The sequence below is a fragment of the Elephantulus edwardii genome, unplaced genomic scaffold, assembly GCF_000299155.1.
Source record: "Elephantulus edwardii isolate Elephantulus edwardi_28Jun2011 unplaced genomic scaffold, EleEdw1.0 scaffold00035, whole genome shotgun sequence".
Classification (NCBI taxonomy): domain Eukaryota; kingdom Metazoa; phylum Chordata; class Mammalia; order Macroscelidea; family Macroscelididae; genus Elephantulus; species Elephantulus edwardii.
In genome coordinates, this window is record NW_006399785.1 from 20908255 (window position 1) to 20929994 (window position 21740).

Genomic DNA, 21740 nt, shown 5'->3' on the forward strand with positions numbered 1-21740 from the left:
ACACACACACAAAAAAAAAATCCACACAGAATAGCAGGTCTCTGAAAACCCTACGTACAACAGAACACATGTAGACTAACAGATAGGGCAACTGAGGGGGAGCTTTCAAATAATGGGTGAGTGTGTCAGAGACAGTGAGACTGGCACAGGATAGAGCAGGGTTTAGGGCTGTTGCACATAAGGTTGCTATGAGTCACAGGTGACTCGATGGCACATAATAACAACAACATGTATACACAACAAATATGTATACACATCAAATATACGTCGAGTTGTTCCTTTGGCCACTTACATGAGAATCTACAAGAAAGGAGATACTGTAGACATCAAGGGAATAGGCACTGTTCAAAAAGGAATACCTCACAGATGTTACCATGGCAAAACGGGAAGAGTGCACAATGTTACCCAGCATGCTGTTGGCATCGTTGTGAACAAACAAGGGTCAAATTCTCGTCAAGAGAATTAACGTGGGCATTGAGCGTATTAAGCACTCTAAGAACAAAGACAGCTTCCTGAAATGAGTGAAGAAAAACGATCAGAAAAAGAAGTGAGCCAAGGAGAAACGCAGGTGGGTCCAGCTGAAAGCCCAGCCCACTCCTCCCAGAGAGGCGCACTTTGTGAGAGCAAATGGAAAGGAGCCTGAGCTGCTGGAACCTATCCCCTATGAATTCATGGCATAATCAGGATGAAATAAAGCTGTCTTTTCTAGTAAAAAAAAATAAAATAAGAAGAATAGATGAGTTGTGGGATGATATTAAAAATATCCATCAAGAAGGCTAAAGGTCATTGCAAAAACAGAGGAGAAAGGAAAATCGAAGTGGATGTCAGAAGAGACACTAAAGATTGCACTAGAACATGTGTGGTGAAGCAAATCTAAAGGAAAACCTATCAAAGTAAAAGAGCTGAACAGACAGTTTCACAGGGAAGCTCAGAAAGACAAAGAAAAAGCATTATAATGGAATGTGCAGAGAGCTGAAATTGGAGGATAAGAAGGGAAGAACTCGCTCTGTGTTTCTCCAGCTGAAAGAACTTAAAAACAAATTTAGGTCTCGTGTCGCAATGTTGAAAGATGCTATGGGCAATGTATTCAATGACCCAGGAAGCATCAAAAGAAGATGGAGGGAATACACTATACCGGAGAGAAGTGATTAAGTCTGAAAAATTTCCAGAAGTACCATATGAACAGGAGCCAGTGGTAATGAAAGAGGAACTGGAAGCTGCCTTGAAGACATTGGCAAAAAGTAAGGCCCCAAGAATCTATGGGATACCAATTGACTTGCTTCTATTAACAGATGCAGCCTTGATCGCAGTTATCAGTCTATGCCAGGAAATTTGGAGGACAGCAGACTGGTCAATGGATGGGAAGAGGTCTATATTTGTTCCATTGCCAAGAAGGGTGTTCCAACTGAATGTGGAAATTATCGAACAATATCATTGATATCACATACTAGCAAAATACTGCCGAAGATCATACATAGATAGAGAATTGCCAGAAGTTCAAGCAGAATTTAGAAGAGGCTGTGGCACCAGGGATGTCATTGCTGATGTAAGATGAATCCTGGCTAAAAGTAAAGAATGCCAGAAGTATTTTTATTTGTGCTTTATTGACTATGCAAAGGCATTTGACTGAGGTTCATGACAAGTTGTGGCTGACATTGAGAAGAATGGGAATCCCAGAGCACTTGATTGTGCTCATGAGGAACCTATACCTGGAGCAGAGGCTGGTGTATGAATAGAACAGGGGAACACTGAACGATTTGGAATTGGGAAGGGAGTGTGTCAGGGATATATCCTGTCTCCATACCTGTTCAATCTATATGCTGAGCAAATAATCAGAGAAGCAGGACTCTATAAAGAGCAATGTGGCATCAGCATTGGAGGGAGACTCATCAATAACTTGTGCTATGCAGATGACACAACCTTGTTTGCTGCAAGTGAGGAGGACTTGAAGCACTTGTTGCAGAAGATCAAGGAATATAGCCTTCGGTATGGATTGTGTCTCACTATCAAGAAAACAAAGATCCTTACCACTGAACCAATAGCCAGTGTCTGATGGATGGAGAGGACATTGAAACTGTCAACTGCTTCATTTTGCTTGTATCCACAATTAACACCCTTGGTATGAGCAATCAGGAAATAATAAGAAAATCTGCAGTTAGGGACCTTTCTGAATTATTGAGGAATAGTAATTATTAGTTTGAGACCTAAGGTGCATCTGATTCAGGCATGGTCTTTCCGATTACGAGCCATGCATCCGAGATGTGAACAATGACTAAGGATGACAAAAAAAGAATTGATGCTTTTGAGTTGCTGTGTTGTAGAACAGCACTAAACATTCCGTTGATGGCCGAGAAAATGAATAGATGTGTGTTGGCGAGGGTGTACCCAGAATGTTCTTTGGAGGCAAGAATGATGAGGTTTCACCTAACATACTTCAGACGTATTGCTAGGAGGTGGTATTCCTTGGAGAGGGACATGATGTTGGAAAGGGCAGAGAGGGTCAGTGAAGGAGAGGAAGACTCTCAATCAGGTGGATTGACAAAGTGGCTGCTGCAATGGGCTCTTGTGTGGAAGTGTAAAGATGGTGCAGGACAGGGCAGGTTTCAAATCTTTTGTTCATAGAATCATTATGAGTCGTACTTGCCTCGATGACACCTAACAAAAACAACAACAGGGATTACACATCTACTCTGAAATGCATGGTGACACAAAGAATTGAAAACCACAGCTGAGTTGACTAACTGCTGATTTATAACACAAACAATATGGCAGTGGTAACCACTCCCCTCTGGGACTTTGCTGTTATTAGCTGCCATGAAGAAGACTACCATGAAAGCAGATGTGAACCTTACACCATCCTGTACCTCTCTCATGGATTTCTATGCTGCTCTGGTCCTTTTCGGTAGTCACTACGTCAGCCCCCTCCATGAAGGTCTTCCTCTCTTTCATAGACCCTCGACATTCCCCAGTGTGGTATACCTATCCAAAATTGGTTCCTTATGAGAATATGCCCAAAGCAATGAGACAGTTTCATCATCATTTTCTTTAAAGAATATTCTGTCCACATTTCCTTGAGTTCAGTGTATTATTTTGGGAGTCAGTAGTACATATTCAGCATGCTTTGGCCATAATTCAAAGACATTTATTCTTAATGTCTTTCTTAGTTATTGTCCAACTTTCAGAGGTATAGGAGGCAATTGATAATATAAAAACTTTAATCAGGTGCACCTTAGTCTTTAAGCTGACAACTTTTCTCTTTAGAACTTTTTTAGAGCTCTTATATCTCATCATAAATGTTTTAGACTGATTCTGCAACTCCAGAAAGGAAATGAATTGCTGAGAATTGTAGTTGCCGTTGTTATGTGCTGTCAAGTTGTCTACGACCCATAGCAACCCTTTGCACAATAGCTCTGAAGACTACCCTGTCATGAACCAGTCTCTGACACATCTACCCCTATCGCCCTATTTACTGTATCAATCCATCTATCTCATCCGGGGCCTCCTCTCCTGTGCTGTCTCTTCACTCTTCCAAGCATGATGTCTTTCTCCAAATATTGGTCTCTCCTGGCCACATGCCCAAATTATGTGAGACAGAGTTTCAAAATCCTAGCATCCATGGATAAACTTGGTTTCACTCTCTCCAAGATGGACCTATTTGTTTTCTTGGTGGTCCATTATATGTTCAAGACTGTTCTCCAGCACCACAACTCAAAATCATCAATTCTTCTTTTATCATCTTTAGTCATTGTCCAGCTCTCTGGTGCATAGTGAGTAATTGTAAAGACTGTGGCATGGATCAGGCACACCTTAGTCTCTAGACTGATATCATTGCTTTTCAGTATTTTGGAGAAGTCCCTGACAACAGATTTACCTAATGAAATTGGTCATTTGACTTCCTGACTGCTGGTGCCAAAAGTGTTGATTGTGGAGCTGAGCAAGCTGTAACTGTTAAAAACCTCAATCTCTTCTCCATCCATCATTACTCACAGCACTATACTTAATACTACAATAGTACTTACCATATGGTAAGTGGACACCTAGTAAGACTGAAGTTGAGGGCCAACCACAAAGAGAGTCAATGAGTATATCAGGATTTGAAATAGTACCTCTGGCCTCAAAGCATTTAATCATTCTTGATTTTTATATTATACATAGCCTTGAGAAAGAATCCCTTATTTTGGAGTAATTTACAGTTTTGTTCTTAGACCTTCAACTGATTGAACCAAGCTCACCCAAATTATTTTTTTTCATCATTCATACACACTTGTTTTCATCAATATACCTGTATTACAATCTTTCATTTACATTTTATTTCATTCCTTATATTAAGGGTTTTTTTTTCTCCTTTATAATCATCTTACTAGTAACTATTGTTGTTGTTGTTAGTTGCCATTGAGTCAAGGACAATGTATAGGGACCCTATGAACAACAGATCTAAACTCTGTCCTATCCTGTGCCATGCTCACACTTTCTGACACATTAGAGCCCATTGTGGCTGTCACTGTGTCAATCCACCTGGTCAAGGGTCTTCTTTTCCTTCACAGACCCTCTGCCTTTCCAAGCATGTTGTCCCTCTCCAAGGAATATCCCCTCCTACCAAGATGCCTGAAGTATGTGAGGATAAGAATTATCATCTTTGTCTCTAAAAAACACTCTGGCTGCACTTTCTCCAAGACGTATTTGTTCTTTTGGCAGTCCATGAGATGTTCAGTACTCTTCTCTGACACCACAGCTTAGAGATATGATTTTTTTATTCTGTCATCCTTATTCATTGTTCAGCTCTCAGATGCATAGTTAGTGATCAGAAAGGCGATGGCCTGAATCAGATGTACCTAAGTTCTCAAAGTGACATCATTACTCCTCAAGAATTTGGGGGGGGGGGAATGTAAAAAAAAGAATTTGGAAAGGTCCCTAACTTCAGAAGTTCCCGGTACAATACATCCCCCAATTTTTTGACTGCTGATATCTAGAGTGTAGATTGTGGATCCAAGTAAGATGAAGTTATTGACAATTCAATCTCTTCTCCATCCATCATGTTGTTGCCTATAGATTCAATGGTAAGAATTTTTGTTTGCTCAATATTGAATTGCAATCCATATGGAAAGCTGTATTTTTTTTCTGCAACAAGTGCTTCAAGTCTTCCTCACTTCTAGCAAGAAAGGTTGTGTCTGTATAACAGAAGTTATTGATGAGTCTTCCTCCAGTTTTCATGCCACATTCTTCTTTATAGTATTCAGATTCTCAAATAATTTGCTCAACATACAGATTTAAAATATATGGAGAGGGAATAAAACCCTGCATCACTCCCTTCTTAATTTTAAACCATATAGTGTTACCTTGCTCTGTTCACACAGCAGACTCTAGATCTAGTTATATGTTTTGGAGAAGCACAATTAAGTGCTCATTAAGGGATTCCCATTCTTCTCAATGTTATCCATAGCTAGTTATGAACCACACAGTCAAATGCCTTTGCATAGTCAATAAAGCATAAATAAAGATTCTTCCGGTATTCTTTACTTTCACCCGATATCCATCTGATATCACCAATGATATTCCTGGTGCCACAGTCTGTTCTAAATCCTACTTGAACTTCTGGCAGTTCCCTATGTATGTACTGTTCTAGCCATTATTAAAGGATCTTCAGCAGTATTTTGCTTGCATGTGATATTAATGATCTTTTTGATAGTTCCCACAATGGAACCATTATCAACAGTCAAAACTAGGCCATGTGCAGACAGTGGGTCAGACCATCAATTACTCATGTGTAAGTTCAAATTGAGGGAGAAGAAAATTGAAACAAGTCCACACGAACCAAAATATGATCTTGAATATAATCCATCTGAATTTCAAAATCATCTTAAGAATAGGTTTAAATCATTGGATGACAATTGTCAAAGACCAGATGAGTTGTGGGATGATATCAAGCACTTCATCCATGAAGAGAGTGAAAGGTCATTATAAAGACAGGGAAAAAAGAAAAAAAAACAACAACAAATGAATATCAGAAGAGCCTCTGAAAATTGCACTAGACCATCAAGAACCCAAACAAACAAACAATACCATAAAAAAGCTAAAGTAAAAGAGCTAATGCGAAGATTTCAAAGGGCAGCTTGTGAAGACAAAGCAAAGTATTATAATGTAATGTAAAGAGAGCTGGAATTGAAGAAGAAAAACAGAAGAACTCACTCTGCATTTCTCAAGCTGAGAGAATTAAAAAACACATTTATGCTTCAAGTTGCGATATTGAAAGATATATCAACCCAGAAAGCATCAAAAGAAGATGGAGGGAATGCACAGAGTCAGTGTACCAAAAAGAACGGACACAGAAAAATCTCATAGGTACCATGTGAGCAGGAGTCAACGGTAATGAAGGAAGAAGTGGAAGCTGCATTGAAGTTATTGATGAAAAATAAGATCCTAGTAATCAAAGGTATCTAACATTAGCTATAATAAATCTCCCTAATACCATGGCCTCTTCTAAACCAAGCATGCACTTCAGGCAGTTCTCTGTTGATGTGCTGTTCCAGTCACTTTTAAATAACCTTTAGCAGAATCTTGCTTTCATGTGATATCAATGATATTGTTTGATAGTTTCCTCATACTGTTGCATTACCTTTCTTTGTAATGGGAACAAGTATAGATCTCTTCCAGTCGGTTGGCCAGGTAGGTGGTTGTCCTCCAGGTTTCTTGGCACAACTAGTGAGCACATCCAGGGCAGCACTTGTTTCTTGAAATATGTCAAGTGGTATGCCGTCAATTCCTGGAGCCTTGTTTTTTGCCAATTCTTTCAGAGCAGCTTGAACTTACTTCATCACCAAAGGCTCATACACTTTTTCATGAAATTCTTCTTTGTTTGCCAATTCTTTTTGGTACAATGACTCTGTATACTCTATCTTCTTTTAATGTTCCCTGGATCATTTAATATTCTGCCCAAAGCATCCTTAAGTATTGCAACTTAAGGCTTGAATTTGTTCTTCAGTTATTTCAGCTTAAGAAATTCTGAGCGAATCCAGCCCCTTTGATTTTCTGACTCCAGTTCCTTGGACATTTCATTGTAATACTTTACTTTGTTTTCCCGTGTTGCCTTTTGAAATCTTCTATTCAGCTCCTTAATTTCTTGATTATTTTTCCCTTAGCTTTGGCTTCTCAATGTTCTTGTGCAATATTCAGAGTTTCTTCTGACATCCATCTTGGTCTTCTTCCTCTGTCTTTGCAAAGACTTTTTGCATTCTTCATGAATAATATTCTTGATATTCTCCCACAGCTCATCCTCCTATCTTCACTCATTAATATTCAAGGCCTCAAACCTGTTCCTGAGACCATTTTGAAATTCAGGTGGGACAGACTCAAGGTCAAATGTTGGTTCAATGGATTTGATTTCATTTTTCTTAGCTTCAGCTTGAACTTGCATATGAGTAGTTTGTGGTCTGTTCCACAATCATCACCTGGCCCAGTTTTCACAGCTTATACTGAGCTTCTCCAGTGATTCTTTCCACAGATGTAATCGATCTTATTCCTATGCATACCATCAGGTGAAATCCATGTGTATAGCCTGTGTTTATGTCTCTTATAAAATTTATTTGCAATGAATGAGTCATTGATTTTTCAAAATTCTATCATTCTATCTCCAGATTAACTTTTGTCACCAAGTCTATTTTCCAACTACTGATCCTTCTCTGTTCCAAACTTTGGTATTCCAGTAATCCATTATTAAAAGACAAACTGAATTGGGAAAGTCTGCTGTCAGGTACCTATACTAAATACTGAAGAGCAATGATGTCTGGAGAGTGAGGTGCACATGATGCAGGCCATAGTTTTTGCAATCACTTGCTATGCATCAGAAAGTTGGACAATGACTAGGGACGTTTAGACAGAGAATTGATGTGTTGTGGTGTTGGAGAAGATTATTGAATATATCATGGACTGCTAGGAGAACAAACAGGTTCATCCTAGAGGGGATAAGATCAGGCTGCTCCTCGGATGGAAGGATTCTGAAGCTTCACATGACATATTTTGGACATGTTGCAAGGAGAGATCAGTCCTTGAAGAGGGATGACAGGTTTGGGAGGGTTGGAGGGACAGCACAAGAGAGGAAGACCCTCGATGAGATGAATCAATTTATTGACTGGGGTAATGGAGGTAAATGTGTCAGAAACACACAATTTGGAAACTTCAAGTGTTTGCATCGGCAAGCAAAGTGCAGTCCAGAGCAAGCCATCAGGAACCAGCAATCAGCTCTAGCTTGCAGGATGTATCATTTGCTCTTTATCTGGTTGAGTTCTGGTCAACTCATCCTCAGCCATCAGTGGCTAGGATCCAGTGGGCACCAACCACAAAATCAGCAGTCCACACTTTCCCCTGAGCTTCAGATCCATTTGTCCTTTCACTCAGACTTAGCCTCCACATGGGGTCAAGTCAATAATGCAGATGTCCTCATGACTCCCTGCTCCTCAAAACCTTGACCCTTCCCTGCTCAGCCCTATGTGTGTGCATGCCAGGTGGGCAGTGCTGAAGGAACACACCTAAGCTCAGCCTGATTCTTCATCGTTATGCTGATACTACTTCCACTCCACTGGATCTACAGCCCAGATTATCGAAGGTGATCCATTTCCTTACAGATAACTGTGAGTATTAATCACATCTGCAATCTATCTCCACAGCAGTATCTAAAGCAGTGTTTAGCCAAACATCCAAGCATCTTAGCCTAAGTTTATAAAACAAATCATCTATTATCAGTTGGCCAAAAAGTAGATCCATGGGCAGAAAAAGACTGAAAGTCTTATTAGTCTGAGCTCAAACACACATACATGTACACTTCATAGAGAGAGAGGACACAAACAGAGGGAGCTGGGGGAAGGAGGAAAGAAAAAGAATGGGATTCAGTAGCTAGAGTTTGGCTACGTAAGGAGGGGAGGAGGGGATGGTAGGGAACAAAGACACAGGAGAATAAAGAGAAAGGAAGGAGAGAGAGGCAGAACGCTGACAATAGCAGAGCTAATTAGAACTCTTTTTTAGACCTAATTATGCCAATAATGATGTACACTTAATTTAACGGCAATTTTGATTGTATAATTTTTAACAATTAGCATGTGACAGAAAGCAGTATCATTCAAAAGCTAATTATAAACTATGCTAGCTGAGAAGTCATAGAAAAAAAAATCCCCACATGACTGTTCCCTTCTGGAAAACCTCCTTTCTGAGCTACCTCTGGATGCAGACAGCGTTGCTCTTGGCACTGGATTCCCAGAAAGTGCCCGAGGGTGGCTTGAAATTAATTATTCTAGGCTGTGAACGGATAAAAAGTAAATTAAACAATGGCAACAAAACCCAAAAAAGCAGAATTAAATAAGACAGAAATTTATGCACAAACACCAAGCATTGACCGTTGGCTTGTTCTTCAGTTCTTTCAGCTTAAGAAATGCCAAGTGTATCTTCTCTTTCGGTTTTATAACTCGAGATCTTTGTTCATTTCATGATAATATGTTGCTTTGGCTTCATGAGCTGCCCTTTGATATTTTCTTTTCAACTCTTTTACTTAAGCATTCATTTCCCTTGTTTTTGGTCCCCTTCCCTCACCTCCCCACCCCAAGCAAGTTTCAGATTCTCTTCCAACATCCATTTTGGTCTTTTCTTTCTTCATTTTCCTTGTAATGACTTTGATCTTTATGCATGATGTCTTTGGTGTCATTCCACATTTGTCTGGTCTTGGGTCATTAGATTTCATGAAGCTTTTTGTTTGGTGCAGAAAAATAAAAGAAAAGGGATGGAAAGCTTGTGTTGTTGCAGCTATTAGATGTCCTTGAGAGAAGCATAATTCATAGTGACCCTTGCACAATAGACCTGACCTCTGTCCTGTTGTCTGTCATCCTCTACATCTCTGACACACGTGAGTCCACCACTGCAGTCACTGTGTCAATCTCTCTTGTTAGAGGCTTTCCTCTCTTTCATTGTCCTTTCAGGTTTTTCAAGCATGATGTCCCTTTCCAAAGAAGAGCCTCTCCGATCAGTATGTCCAGAGTGTGAGACATGATGATTCGCCATTTTTGCTTCAAAGGAGCCCTCAGATTACACTTTCTCCAGGACATACCTGTTGGTCCTTTTTGTCTGAATATCAATCCCATGGCATAATCAGCATTCTTCTCCAACATCACAACTCAAAGGCATAAATTCTTCTTCTGTAATCCTTATTCTTTGTCCAGCTCTCAGATATACAACAAGTGATTGAAAGGACCATAACTTGAATCAGACACATCTTAATCTCCAAACTGACATCATTGCTCTTTAGTATTTTGCAGAAGTCCTTAACAGTAGACTTGCTCAAAGCAGTATATCTTCTCATCTCCTGACTGATGGTACAGAGGGTATTGATTGTTGACCCAAGCAAGATGAAATCACTGACTTCAGTTCTTTCTCCAGCTATCAAGACGTCTATTGACCCAGTGGTAAGGAACTTTGTTTTTTAAGTGTTGAAATAAAAGTCATACCTACAGCTGTAGTTCTTGATCTTTTGAAGAAAGCACTTCAATTCCTCCTCACTTTCAGTAAAAAAGGTTGTCATGTTGTTAGGTGCTATTGAGTACAACCCTATGAACAACAGATCTGAACCCTGTTCTATCTTGTGCCATCCTTACACTTCCTGATACACAAGAGCCTATTGCAGCAGTCACTGTGTCAATCCACCTGGTCAAGTCTTCCTCTCCTTCCTCATCCCTCCACCTTTCCAAGCATCATGTCCCTCTCCAAGGAACAGCACTTCCCAGTAACATGTCCAAAACACATGAGGAGAAGTCTCAGCATTCTTGTCTCCAAAGAGCACTCTGGCTGCACCCCCTTCAAAATATATTTGTTTGTTCTTTTGGCCATATGTGAGATGTTCAGTGCCCTTCTCCAACACCACAGCTCAAAGGCATCAATTTTCCTTCTGTCATCCTTAGTCAAGCTCTCAGATGTGTCGCAAATTATTGGAAAGACTGTGTCTTGAATCAGACGTACCTTTGTTCTCAAAGTGACATTATTATTCCTAAATAATCCAGAGAGGTCCCAACTGAAGATTTTCCCGGTACAATGTGTCTCTTCATTTCTTGACTGCTAATCCTAAGGGTATTAATTGTAGATCCAAGTAAGATGAAGTTGTTAAGAGTTTCAGTCTCTTCTTCATCCACCATGATGTTGCCTGTCAGGCCGGTGGTAAGAATCTTTGTTTTCTTGACACTGAAATGCTGCGTTCCTCTTGCCTTTGGGTTGCAGTACAATTCTTTACTCATTAGCCCCCAGAGCTCCCTACTTTCCATTTATACCACTTATCACAATCCCGTTTGCATATTTATTCTATTGTTATATTAACAATTCTTTGGATCCTTTTAGACTACAAATTCTGAGACAAGAACATCCAGAAGTTCATTAAAAAGTGTACCCTTAATTCTTAATATACTTCCTAACTTACAAAAAAATAAAAAATGACAAGTGAAGTCATTGCCATAGAGTCAGAATTGGCTCATAGCTAATCCCTCTAGAGGTTTCAGAAGTCATGATTTTCATGGGAGGAAACTGCTCATCTTTTTCCTGCTGAGCAACTCATGGATTTGAACCACCTGCCTTTGGGTTAACAGTGCAACTTCCTACCCCTTAGACCACCAGAGTTCCCTATGCAAAAAAAAAAAAAGAGCTCATAATGTACTGAGAGGGGAAGGGGAGGAAGTTATGGCTGCAGGGGTCAGTGAATGGGTGAATGGGTAAATTAACAGATTTTGTTAACTGAAAACGCAGAACAAACATTTTGTGCACACAAAAAGACATCTCTCTTGCTATGGGCAGGTAAATTCAAGATGTCTAAGCCTAATCCCTGCTTTTCTTACTCTCTCATTCTCGACAGTTTTGCTGGCATAAAGCTCTCTAGTAACATTTCAGTCCTGCTCCTACGCCCCCTCCCATCCTAAGAACCACTGACCACCTTGACCTTGATGCCTTCTACTTTCTACTAGTATTTTTGACTTTGCATTGTGACGTGACTATATATTTGGCCACAGGTATTTGTAGGTTCAAGGAATCTTGGTGGTATGGAAGTTAAATGGTTTAGTGCTGATAGGTTAGCTGTTCAAACCCGTCCATTGGCTTCTTGGTAAAAGAACTGAAAATCTATTTCCATAAAAAATTATATACTATGGAACAATTCTCCTTTGATTCATGGCTTCACAATTAGTCAAAATGTACTTATGGCACCTAAGAACATATGTAGATATAAAGTCAAGCTTTCCAAATGCATATCGTCGGGGAGCTCTTGTAGCCTACTGGCAAGAAGCTGCACTGCAATCCGAGAAGTGTGCGGTTCTAATCTACCAGATGCTCTGCTGGAGAAGGAGGGACAATCTGCTCCTGTACCAGTCAGATCTGATTTGACAGTACATGCACAAAAAAACCAAATGCAAATCGTCTGTTTTAGTCCAGTTATTTATACTTCTTTAATCCTTATAATAACTTTGAAAGTACATATGATTAACCTTTTAGGGTGTTTTTGTATATACTGTGAGATTATCCAGGTGAAACAAAGAAGGAAACTGATTCAGAGAATTTCTTTTTTCCAAAGTCAAATAAGAATGAAAAATAAAAGTTTTCAAATAAGTCTATTCCCCCCCTCTTAGTCACAAATCTGATATATTTTTGTAAAATTCAGGATATTTTCCATTGTTCTCCGAGGATTATCACACACTTAGACATATACACATTTGTTCCCAGACTCAATTTAAGCTTTTCTTCTTTGCTGATGTTCAATTGAAATTCTCAGCTCCCACCAACTAAAATAAAAAAAAAAGAAAGAAAGGAAAGGGAGGGGTGTAACATAATGAAGGAACGTGGAGTAAATGAAAGGAGATGTCATATCACAAGAAATCTTGATTATTCCACTTGAAGGGCTGTGTTATTACAGAATGTGAGGGAGCTTTGGAAGAAAGTATTAAAAAAATTAGCCAAGGTTAAATAATCAGTCTGAATGTTCCTGAACTAAACAGATTACAACATTCTAGAGGAAATTTTACACAGGATGGAGGAAAATGTTATAAAATTAAAATTAATGAGAAGAAATTTGACATTCTATGTTTTCTTCTGTGGGGTTCAGATTAGTGTGGAGAGGAAGGAAATGGCACATCACACTGGGAAAGGGCGAGGTGGGAGGGAGTGTATGATACTGACTGACTGCTTTCTTGGGTCTGAACCCAGGCTCAATTCGGCTTGAGGTGCTACTCATATGTCCACCTACACTTCCATTCGTTCTGAGAATGAAAGAATGGGAGGATGACCACGGTTTCCTCACCTCTTTTTTATCCCAGAGCTACATCTAATTTCACAACACCAAAATCTGTAAGCTTCTGGTCTGGGTTGATATATTGTTAATCTTTTCAATCTGTATGCAGAACAGATCATCTGAGACGCTGGGCTATACGAAGAGGAATGTGGCATCAGGATTGGTGGAAGAATCATCAAAAACCTGCGTTATGCAGATGACACAACTCTGCTTGCTGAAACTGAGGAGGACCTGAAGCGCTTGCTGCAGAAGATCAAAGACTACAGCCTCCTATATGGACAGAAGCTCAACATCAAGAAAACCAAGATTCTAACCCCTGGGCCAATTGGCAGCATCAGTATGGATGGTGAAGAGATTGAAATAGTTAACAGTTTTAGTTTACTTGGCTCCACGGTCAACACTCTTGGTAACAGCAGCCAGGAAATCAAGAGATGAATTGCATTGGGAAAGTCGGCTGTGAGGGACCTCTCAAGAGTACTGAAGAGCAACGATGTCAGACTGGAAACTAAGGTGCACCTGATCCGGGCTATAGTCTTCACAATTACGTGCTATGCACCAGAGAGTTGGACAGTGACTAGGGTTGATAGAAAGAGAATTGATGCCTTTGAGCTGTGGTGCTGGAGAAGAGTGTTGAGTATACCATGGACTGTTAGGAGAACAAACAGGTTTGTCCTGGAGAGGGTGAAGCCAGAATGTTCCCTGGAGTCAAGGATCCTGAAGCTTAGTCTGACATATTTTGGGCATGTTGCAAAGAGGGACTGGTCCTTGGAGAGGGACATCATGTTTGGCAGAGTGGAGGGGCGGTGAAGGAGAGGAAGACCTTTGATAAGATGGATCGATTCTGTGACTAGAGAGGTGGGAATAAGTGCATTTGACATGGCTAGGTTGGCACAGGATAGAAGAGCATATAGAGCTCTTGTACATAGGGTCGCTATGAGTTGCAAGCGACTCAATGGCACATAACAACAACAACAACTATACCTGCAGTGCCTATCTTCTCCACTCTCTGTTCATCCTCTTCCCTAACAACCGTGTTCTCTGTAAAGTACAAAGGGCACATTTTCCCCACCATTGCATACATTTTTGTTAAAAACAGGTTGCTGCTCAGTCTTGTCCAAATCATGGCACCTCTCATGTCAGGGCAGATCTGTCCTCCACGAACTTGGCAATGGCTGATTTTTCAGAAGCAGACCTTAGCTATCTCTATCTAATGCTGCTGTAACAGTGACATCACAAGTGGTTGGCACTTACAAATGGAAATGCATTCCTTCTAGTTTAGGAGGTTAGAGTTTCCTAGTCAGAGTACCAGATCTTGAAAATGGCTGATAGAGTTCCTTTAGTTGTACAAGAAAGTTCTTGTTTCCTTCAGCATCTGCACGTGAGGTGTTCCCTGGAGATCTCCAGGCATCCTCGCTTTCTCTTGTGTCAAGGAGCTACCCTTAGAGAGACAGCAAAGTCCAAAGGTGCACTCTGCTACTGGAGATTCTTCTTGGGTGGTAGGTATTGACTGACCTTGTCCCCCTTCATTTGATTTCCTCTTATTTCAGTCTTCGTGGTGGACAGTTATTGATGGAGTGCCCCAATTTAAACAAGCTTTGAATCAGCGATCTTTCAGTTAGCAGTTGAACACATTAACAGCTTCAACTACACAGGGACACCACAGCTGACCAAAGAGGAATGTCTCCCTGGCTGTGTCCTTCCTAGCAGCAGTCACTGTACCCTGACACCTGGCTGGCAGGTGCAGCCTATGACAACTGGGGCTCAGGGAAGGTGAGCTCCATTTATAAACTTAGTAGACATTTCTGCCAAGTACATGACCGGCTTGCATCTCAAGGCCATTTCTCATCCAAAAAGCTGCAACTCCCCAGTTCAGTGCTGTGTTCCACACTTCTGAAGAATCCATATGTAAAATTTAATCTTAGTTGAAAAAAGAAATAGCAATAGCATGAACCAAAAATGATTCCTAAATGAAAAGATTTCACTGAGAGGCAGGATAGTTTGAAGGACAGACTGTATTTACACTGCAAAGATGTGAAATCCTTCAAGCTGAAAAGAAGGCACTTATTCTCAGGAAAGCCTCGTGGGGTGAGCCAGGGACGGCATGCATTTTCTAGTTGTACAGCCTGTCTCCAAATCTAGGTTGTTTGGAAACTCAAGAGAACAACAAGGCTGGTGGTGCACATGTGATGTTTTCACACCTGCCGCTGCGCTGTGAGGGCCAGCATGTGCTGTCCAAGCAATACTCCAGCCTGAGGTTCAGCCTTTGTTTCTGGACAAAGAGCAAAGGGGTCACCCCATGTCTTCAAATATTTTGCGTACCTTCCTGAGGACGGAACCCCATGTACTCAGTATCTGATTTAACAGGTGCCTAAATGATCTACTCCAAGAATAAGAGTTTCTCTCTTTTAGTTAGATAAGTTTCGTTAGAAGCATACAATTTGTCAGCTATGTCACGAGTTGGTGATAAGGCAGTCACAGGTTGAAGTCAATACTGCTGCAACTAGCAATTTTCTTTCAGCTGGAGCCATTTCAGCTAACAACAGCAGGGCTGAGTTCTCTAATAGCACTGCCCCCACAACACGTGGACACCCAAACTCAAACAAGCTGCTCTCAAGCTGATTCTGACTCATGGGGACTTCGCGTGTTACAGAGAAGAAAGCCCCAGACAAATTTATAACCCACGTTACAAATCCTTGATGTGGTTGTCAAGGATTTAATTTTACTTGGGTACACAATCAACCTGCCTGCAAGCATTTGTCAAGAAATCAGATGACACGTTGCAGTGGGAAAACTTGCTACCTAGGACTTCCTTAAAATGTTAAAGAGCAAACAAAGATCGCTCCTCACAGACTGGTAGGCCTGGCCCAAGCCGTGACACTTTCAATGGAGTCGTTGTTGTTGTTAGGTGCTGTCTAGTCATGTATGATTCCTAAAGACCCTGTGAACAACAAGTCTGAACACTGTCCTCTCCTGTGCCATCGTCACAATCTCTGACACACTCAAGCCCATTGCCTCAGTCACTGTATCAACCTTTCTGGTGAAGGACCTTTTTGCCTTTCATATCCCTCCACCTTCCCATGCATGATTCCCTCTCCAAGGAATAACCTCTCCTGATGAGTCAAATGTGATAACGGTTACCCACGGTGGACAGTGTTTGGTGAACCTCCCTGGTCGAAACAAGCTTGGAAGCAGGAGTGGCATCCACTTCTGTAAATAGCTTGCCTCCAAAAACCCTATGAACCTAGAGAAAGGATGAAAGTCACGCACACAAGTGTCAAGGACTTTCCTTATAACCCCCCTGAGCCCAACCCCCAGTGCTACTCCCCTTGCTTGAGTAGTCCGGCGCGCAATAAACTCCTGAGAAATGTTTCTACCTTGGCGTGGCTCTTGGCTTTGACCTGAAACCTTTCATAGACCACCATTTAAAATGACCATTTTAGTGAAATCGAGCAAACCAGGGTGTTCCTCAGAGTAAGGAATGATGAAACTTCATCTCACATACTTCGGGCATATTGTCAGATGTCAGTCCTTAAGAAAAGACATTGTACTGGGAAAATGCAGGGTGAGTGAAGAGAGGAAGATTGTCTATGAGATGAATGGAAACAGTGATTGCAACAACGGGTTTGAGCATGACAGAGATTATTAAATAGTAATGGCTTGTCTCCAGAAACCCTATGAACCTGGAGAGAGGATGAAAGGCACCCAAGCGTCGAGGACTCTCCTTCATAGGGTCGCTATGAGTCGCCTGTGACTCAATGGCACTTAACAATAACAGAGAGAAAGAGAGAGAGAGAGAGAGAGAGATCAGCTGGCGCAGTGAAGAGAAAACGATGTAGCCAAGACAAAGGTGGGTGACTTTTAATTCGCGGCCCTCAGGCCAGTCTTTCATTGTTTTTGTTCAGACATTTCTCTAGGTCGTATAGCCCTGGTGTACAAGGTGCCGTACAGCGGTCACTTGTGGTTGCTGTGAGGCTGAGCACTGTGACACGGATGTGTCAAATGCAATGCGTTAATGGTTGGCCACCCAGTGCGGACAGAGAGTGGGGTGGAGCTCCCCAATTAAACAAACGTGGAAGGAGGAGTGGCATCCACTTCCGTAATAGCTTGCTTCCGGAAACCCTATGAACCTGGAGAGAGGATGAAAGGCACCCAAGCGTCGAGGACTCTCCTTCATAGGGTGGCTATGAGTCGCTTGCGACTTGACGGCACGTAACAACACAACAACAAAAGCTAGCGAAAGGTTTTGATCTGCTGTGCATAGGGTCACTTTGAGTCTAAATCAACTAGATGGCTTCAAAGAACAATACCATTCACATCCAAGGATGCTCTGTGTATAAAGCTCTACATGCTGAATTCAATGACATCGGTTCCAGGCTTCAAGTTGTGCTGTCAGATTAGCTATTATCTTATGTAATCTTTGCAGCAGATGCATAATGCAACCACGATGCTGGCAGAGGCTATTGGGCTGGCACTTACACACAGTGAACAGAACAAGACACTGCCTGACTTTGTCCCTTCCTCGTAATCTCTGCTGAGTGAAAGCCCATCCTTGAAGACACTGAGTCACTTTATCTCTTTGAGAGTCTTCTTCCTCACTGACCCCCCCTGCTTGACCAAGCAGGTAGAGACACTCGTGTTACATATGAAAATACTAAAGTGCAAGGAACCACACAGCTTGTCCAGAGCCATTCACTATCTTCTTGGCCAAAGCTGCCATGAACACACGCTCCCCAGCGGCTTATGTGGCATAATAGCACTTTTATTTCTCAGGAAGCAGATAACTGCTTTATTAGCATAATGACAACATAATTTATTCAAATGTATTTGCAAGTCCTTAAGCTGTTTAGTGGCTTTGAACAAACGGGTCAGAGGAGTTATTATTTGGTCCAATGTAAGAAGGAGAAAAGCCTCTTGGGGATACAAATGTTTACCACAGTCATCAATAAGCTGGTAAACAAATAGTTGGAGGTTCCAGACTACCCAGAATTTTATGAATTGACTTTTTCCTCCAAAATACAAGTACATAATGAAATAATGTTGTAGTGGTGCAAGGATCTCCTATGCTTTGCTAAACCAAATAATTCTAAAACGATTAAGGGTAAAAAAAAAAATCCTTTATTCCACCACAATCCTAATCCAATGTAGGGGGGAGTTTTCCAAGTGTGTGACACCTTTTTTTTCTCATTGTTGTTGTTAAGTGCCATCGGGTCGTAGGTGACTCATAGTGACCCTATGAATGAAAGACCTGAGAGCTTGTGTGACTTTCATCCTTTCTCCGGGTTCATGGGGTTTCCAGAGGTGAGCCCTTTTGGAAGTGGATTCCACCCCTGCTTCCCAAAGGTATCTCAGGGGAAAAGCCTGTCAATCTCCTCACGCCGAGTCAAGGGTTGAGCCAGGAACTGAAAGCCCAAGGAAATACAGCTTTGCTCCAACACACTAGCGTTTATTATGAGTTGGAGTTGATTTGACAGTGACCTTGGGTTGGCTTTTGCCAACTAGAGTCTCAGCACTCATTTAAGAGGCAAATACATCCCCACACATCTTCCCTCCACCAAACAGCAGCAATGACATAAAAACCCTGATATGAAGTCAATGCAAACCTACTACCATCTCATCTTTCTCTGATGACAGACCTGAACTCTCAACCTTTCAGTTAGAAGCCCTATATGCAACACACTGTGTCTCAGAGCTCCTCACCTACCAGGTCTTTGCAGAGAAAGAAGTTCTGAATCTTGACTAGGGAGCGCTATCTGGTGGTTTAGTGATAAGGAGTTGTGCTGCCAACCCCAAGGCTGGAGGTTTGAATCTACCAGCTGCTCCAGAGGGGAAAGATGGACAATCTCCTCCTGTGCAACCTGCCACCTGAAAACTCACTGCAGAGTCAGTTCTGACATGACGGGATTACTAATTCTTTCCTAAGACCACCACACTGCTGTTTCCCCTACAACCATGCCCACGTGGAGTTTATGATCGACTCGACTCTACTCAGACACCATCTGCCTGTGCCACCAGGTCAAGTCCACAGCATCATTCAGGCTCTGTAAGCACAGACTTAGAAACAGAAGACAGAAGCGACTTTTGAGAGTCAAGCTGTCAGACAGAAGATGAAAGCCAAACAAGGAAACAGCCCACAGCACTCTCAGTAATAATAGAGATTATCCCCAACAATGACTGTGTGCATATGAACACTCACGCCCGGGATGATCCAGCCTCATCCCATCCCTACGCAATCATGCAGACACTGGAATGCCATGCATGAAAGTAAGAAAGAGGGAAAAGATAAAAGAAATACAAGAGCGCCAAGATCCAACAGACTCTGTTCCCTACAAGGCACATGGCCAAACTCACTTCTGTCAAGTTGATTCAGACTCATGGTGACCCTGCAGAAATGTTATGAGATTGTAAATCTTTACGGGGAGGAACTGCCTGCCTTTCTCCTACAGAGTTCAAAGTGCTGATCTTTAGCTTAATCAGCCTAACATCTGATCTGCTTCACACACAGGGATCCTAAAGAGAAGCATGTCCCAAGATTGAAGCAGCGGTGGGTCAGGGGTAGAACTCTTTCCTTCTATGTGGGGGACCTGGGTTTGGTTCTTGCCAATGGATCTGAAACACAGACACCACACTTCTGTCAGTGAAGGCTGGCATGCTGGTATGATGTTAAATAAGCCTCACTAGGGTTTCCAGGACAAGATGGACCGGAATGATGATACATGTCTACAAATCAACCTATGAAAATTGATGGATCACAGCAGACACATCCACGGCTTCTCACGGGTCATGGGGATGGGCCAAGATCAGGCAAGGTTTTGATTTATTGTGCATGGAGTCATTATGAACAGAGGAGAGACTTGGCAGCTGCTAACAACATTATTGTACATGATGACGGCACTTTCTGGAAATGAGAAATAAAGAGAAGAATAACCAAATTGACTGCCATGGAATCAATCCCGATTTATGATGACCCTCCATTGAATTTCCAAGGCTGTAAATCTTCTCAGGAGGACACTACTCATCTTTCTCCGTGGAGCATCTAGTGAATGAGAACCACCAGGCATTGGTTAGCAGGACACCTTGCAACGCACTATTCTACCAGAGCTCTTTGCGAAAGGAACAGCCCTTTGCAAAAGACTCCACACTTGATCATCGGTAAGGCCTGGTGTTCTTAGCATCATTGTCTGCAGTGTTAAGAAACTTTTCATCATTGCTTGTAGTTTGATTATTCACTAAATAGTAAGGAAAGTGCTAATTTATCTATAATTTGAGGCAGAAATGCAACTTTGAGGTTGGAGGAGTGGAGGAAAAGCCTTGATTTAAATTCAGTATTGGCACCTATTGGATTGGGCAGACTCTTTTAAAGGATGTATCCTGGGTGCCTTCAAGTTCTTCTGTATAAAGTGGAATTAGCATGGCTTTCACCCAGAATATCTTGAACTAGTTGACCATTACTTGAAATAGTTTTAAGTAAAATCCCTGAACTTCCCAGCAGTTAATGACAAAAATAGCAACAATAAAATAAACATGAAAATAATAATATCCATTGATTAGAAATTATTTTGGTTTAACTTTTTAAAAAGGAAGCAAGGCAAGCTGGATTCTGGGCTGGGTTTCAGGATTTGGTGAGTAAGTCACGGAAGCAGGATGGTTGACAGAAACGAGCCAGATGGCCAGAGTCCATGCCTTTTCCTCATGATTTTAGACAAGTTAAACAGCTTCTCGGTGCCTCAATGTCCTTATCTGTAAATGAGGAAAGGGCAGTATTGAAGTCAATTAATACAAAGTTAGTTAATCTAAAGCATTTCACAGTGTCTGGAATGTCCTTGAGAGTTGGCTCCCACTTAGAGTGACCCATGAGTCAGGGTAAAATTGTGAACCATAGAATTTTAATGGATATTTTTTTTTAACCAGATCAGTAGACTTTTCTTTCAAGTGCACTTTAAAGAGTACTTGTACCTCCAACCTTTTGACTAGCAGCTGAGCATTTCAAATTTATACACACCACCAGGGAGTCCATCAGGAACAGGAACAAAAATGTAAACACATTGCGAATGAATTGACTTGACTCGCAGGAACTCTCGGAGGCCTAACACAAATTTAGTAAAGAATTAACTGGCAGATTCAAACCACTTGCCTCTAGATTGCCAATGCAGTTTCTTACTACTGAGTCACCAGAGCTCCCTGGCCCAAAGGCAGACAGTTCAAATCCACCAGCTGCTCTGCAAGAGACAGATGAGCAATCTCTTCCTGTGCTATTTACAGCCTCTGAGAACGTCCTCTGAGGAGAGACAGCTACAGGCCAATTATGATTCAATGGCAATGAATGAGAGAAAGCAATCATTATAGGACTGTTCACTACACTTTTTATTACCCAGTAAACCATTTAGCCCTAATCCAATTTGAACTTCAATAGGGTTTGCAGATTAGAGATAGAGATAGATAGATA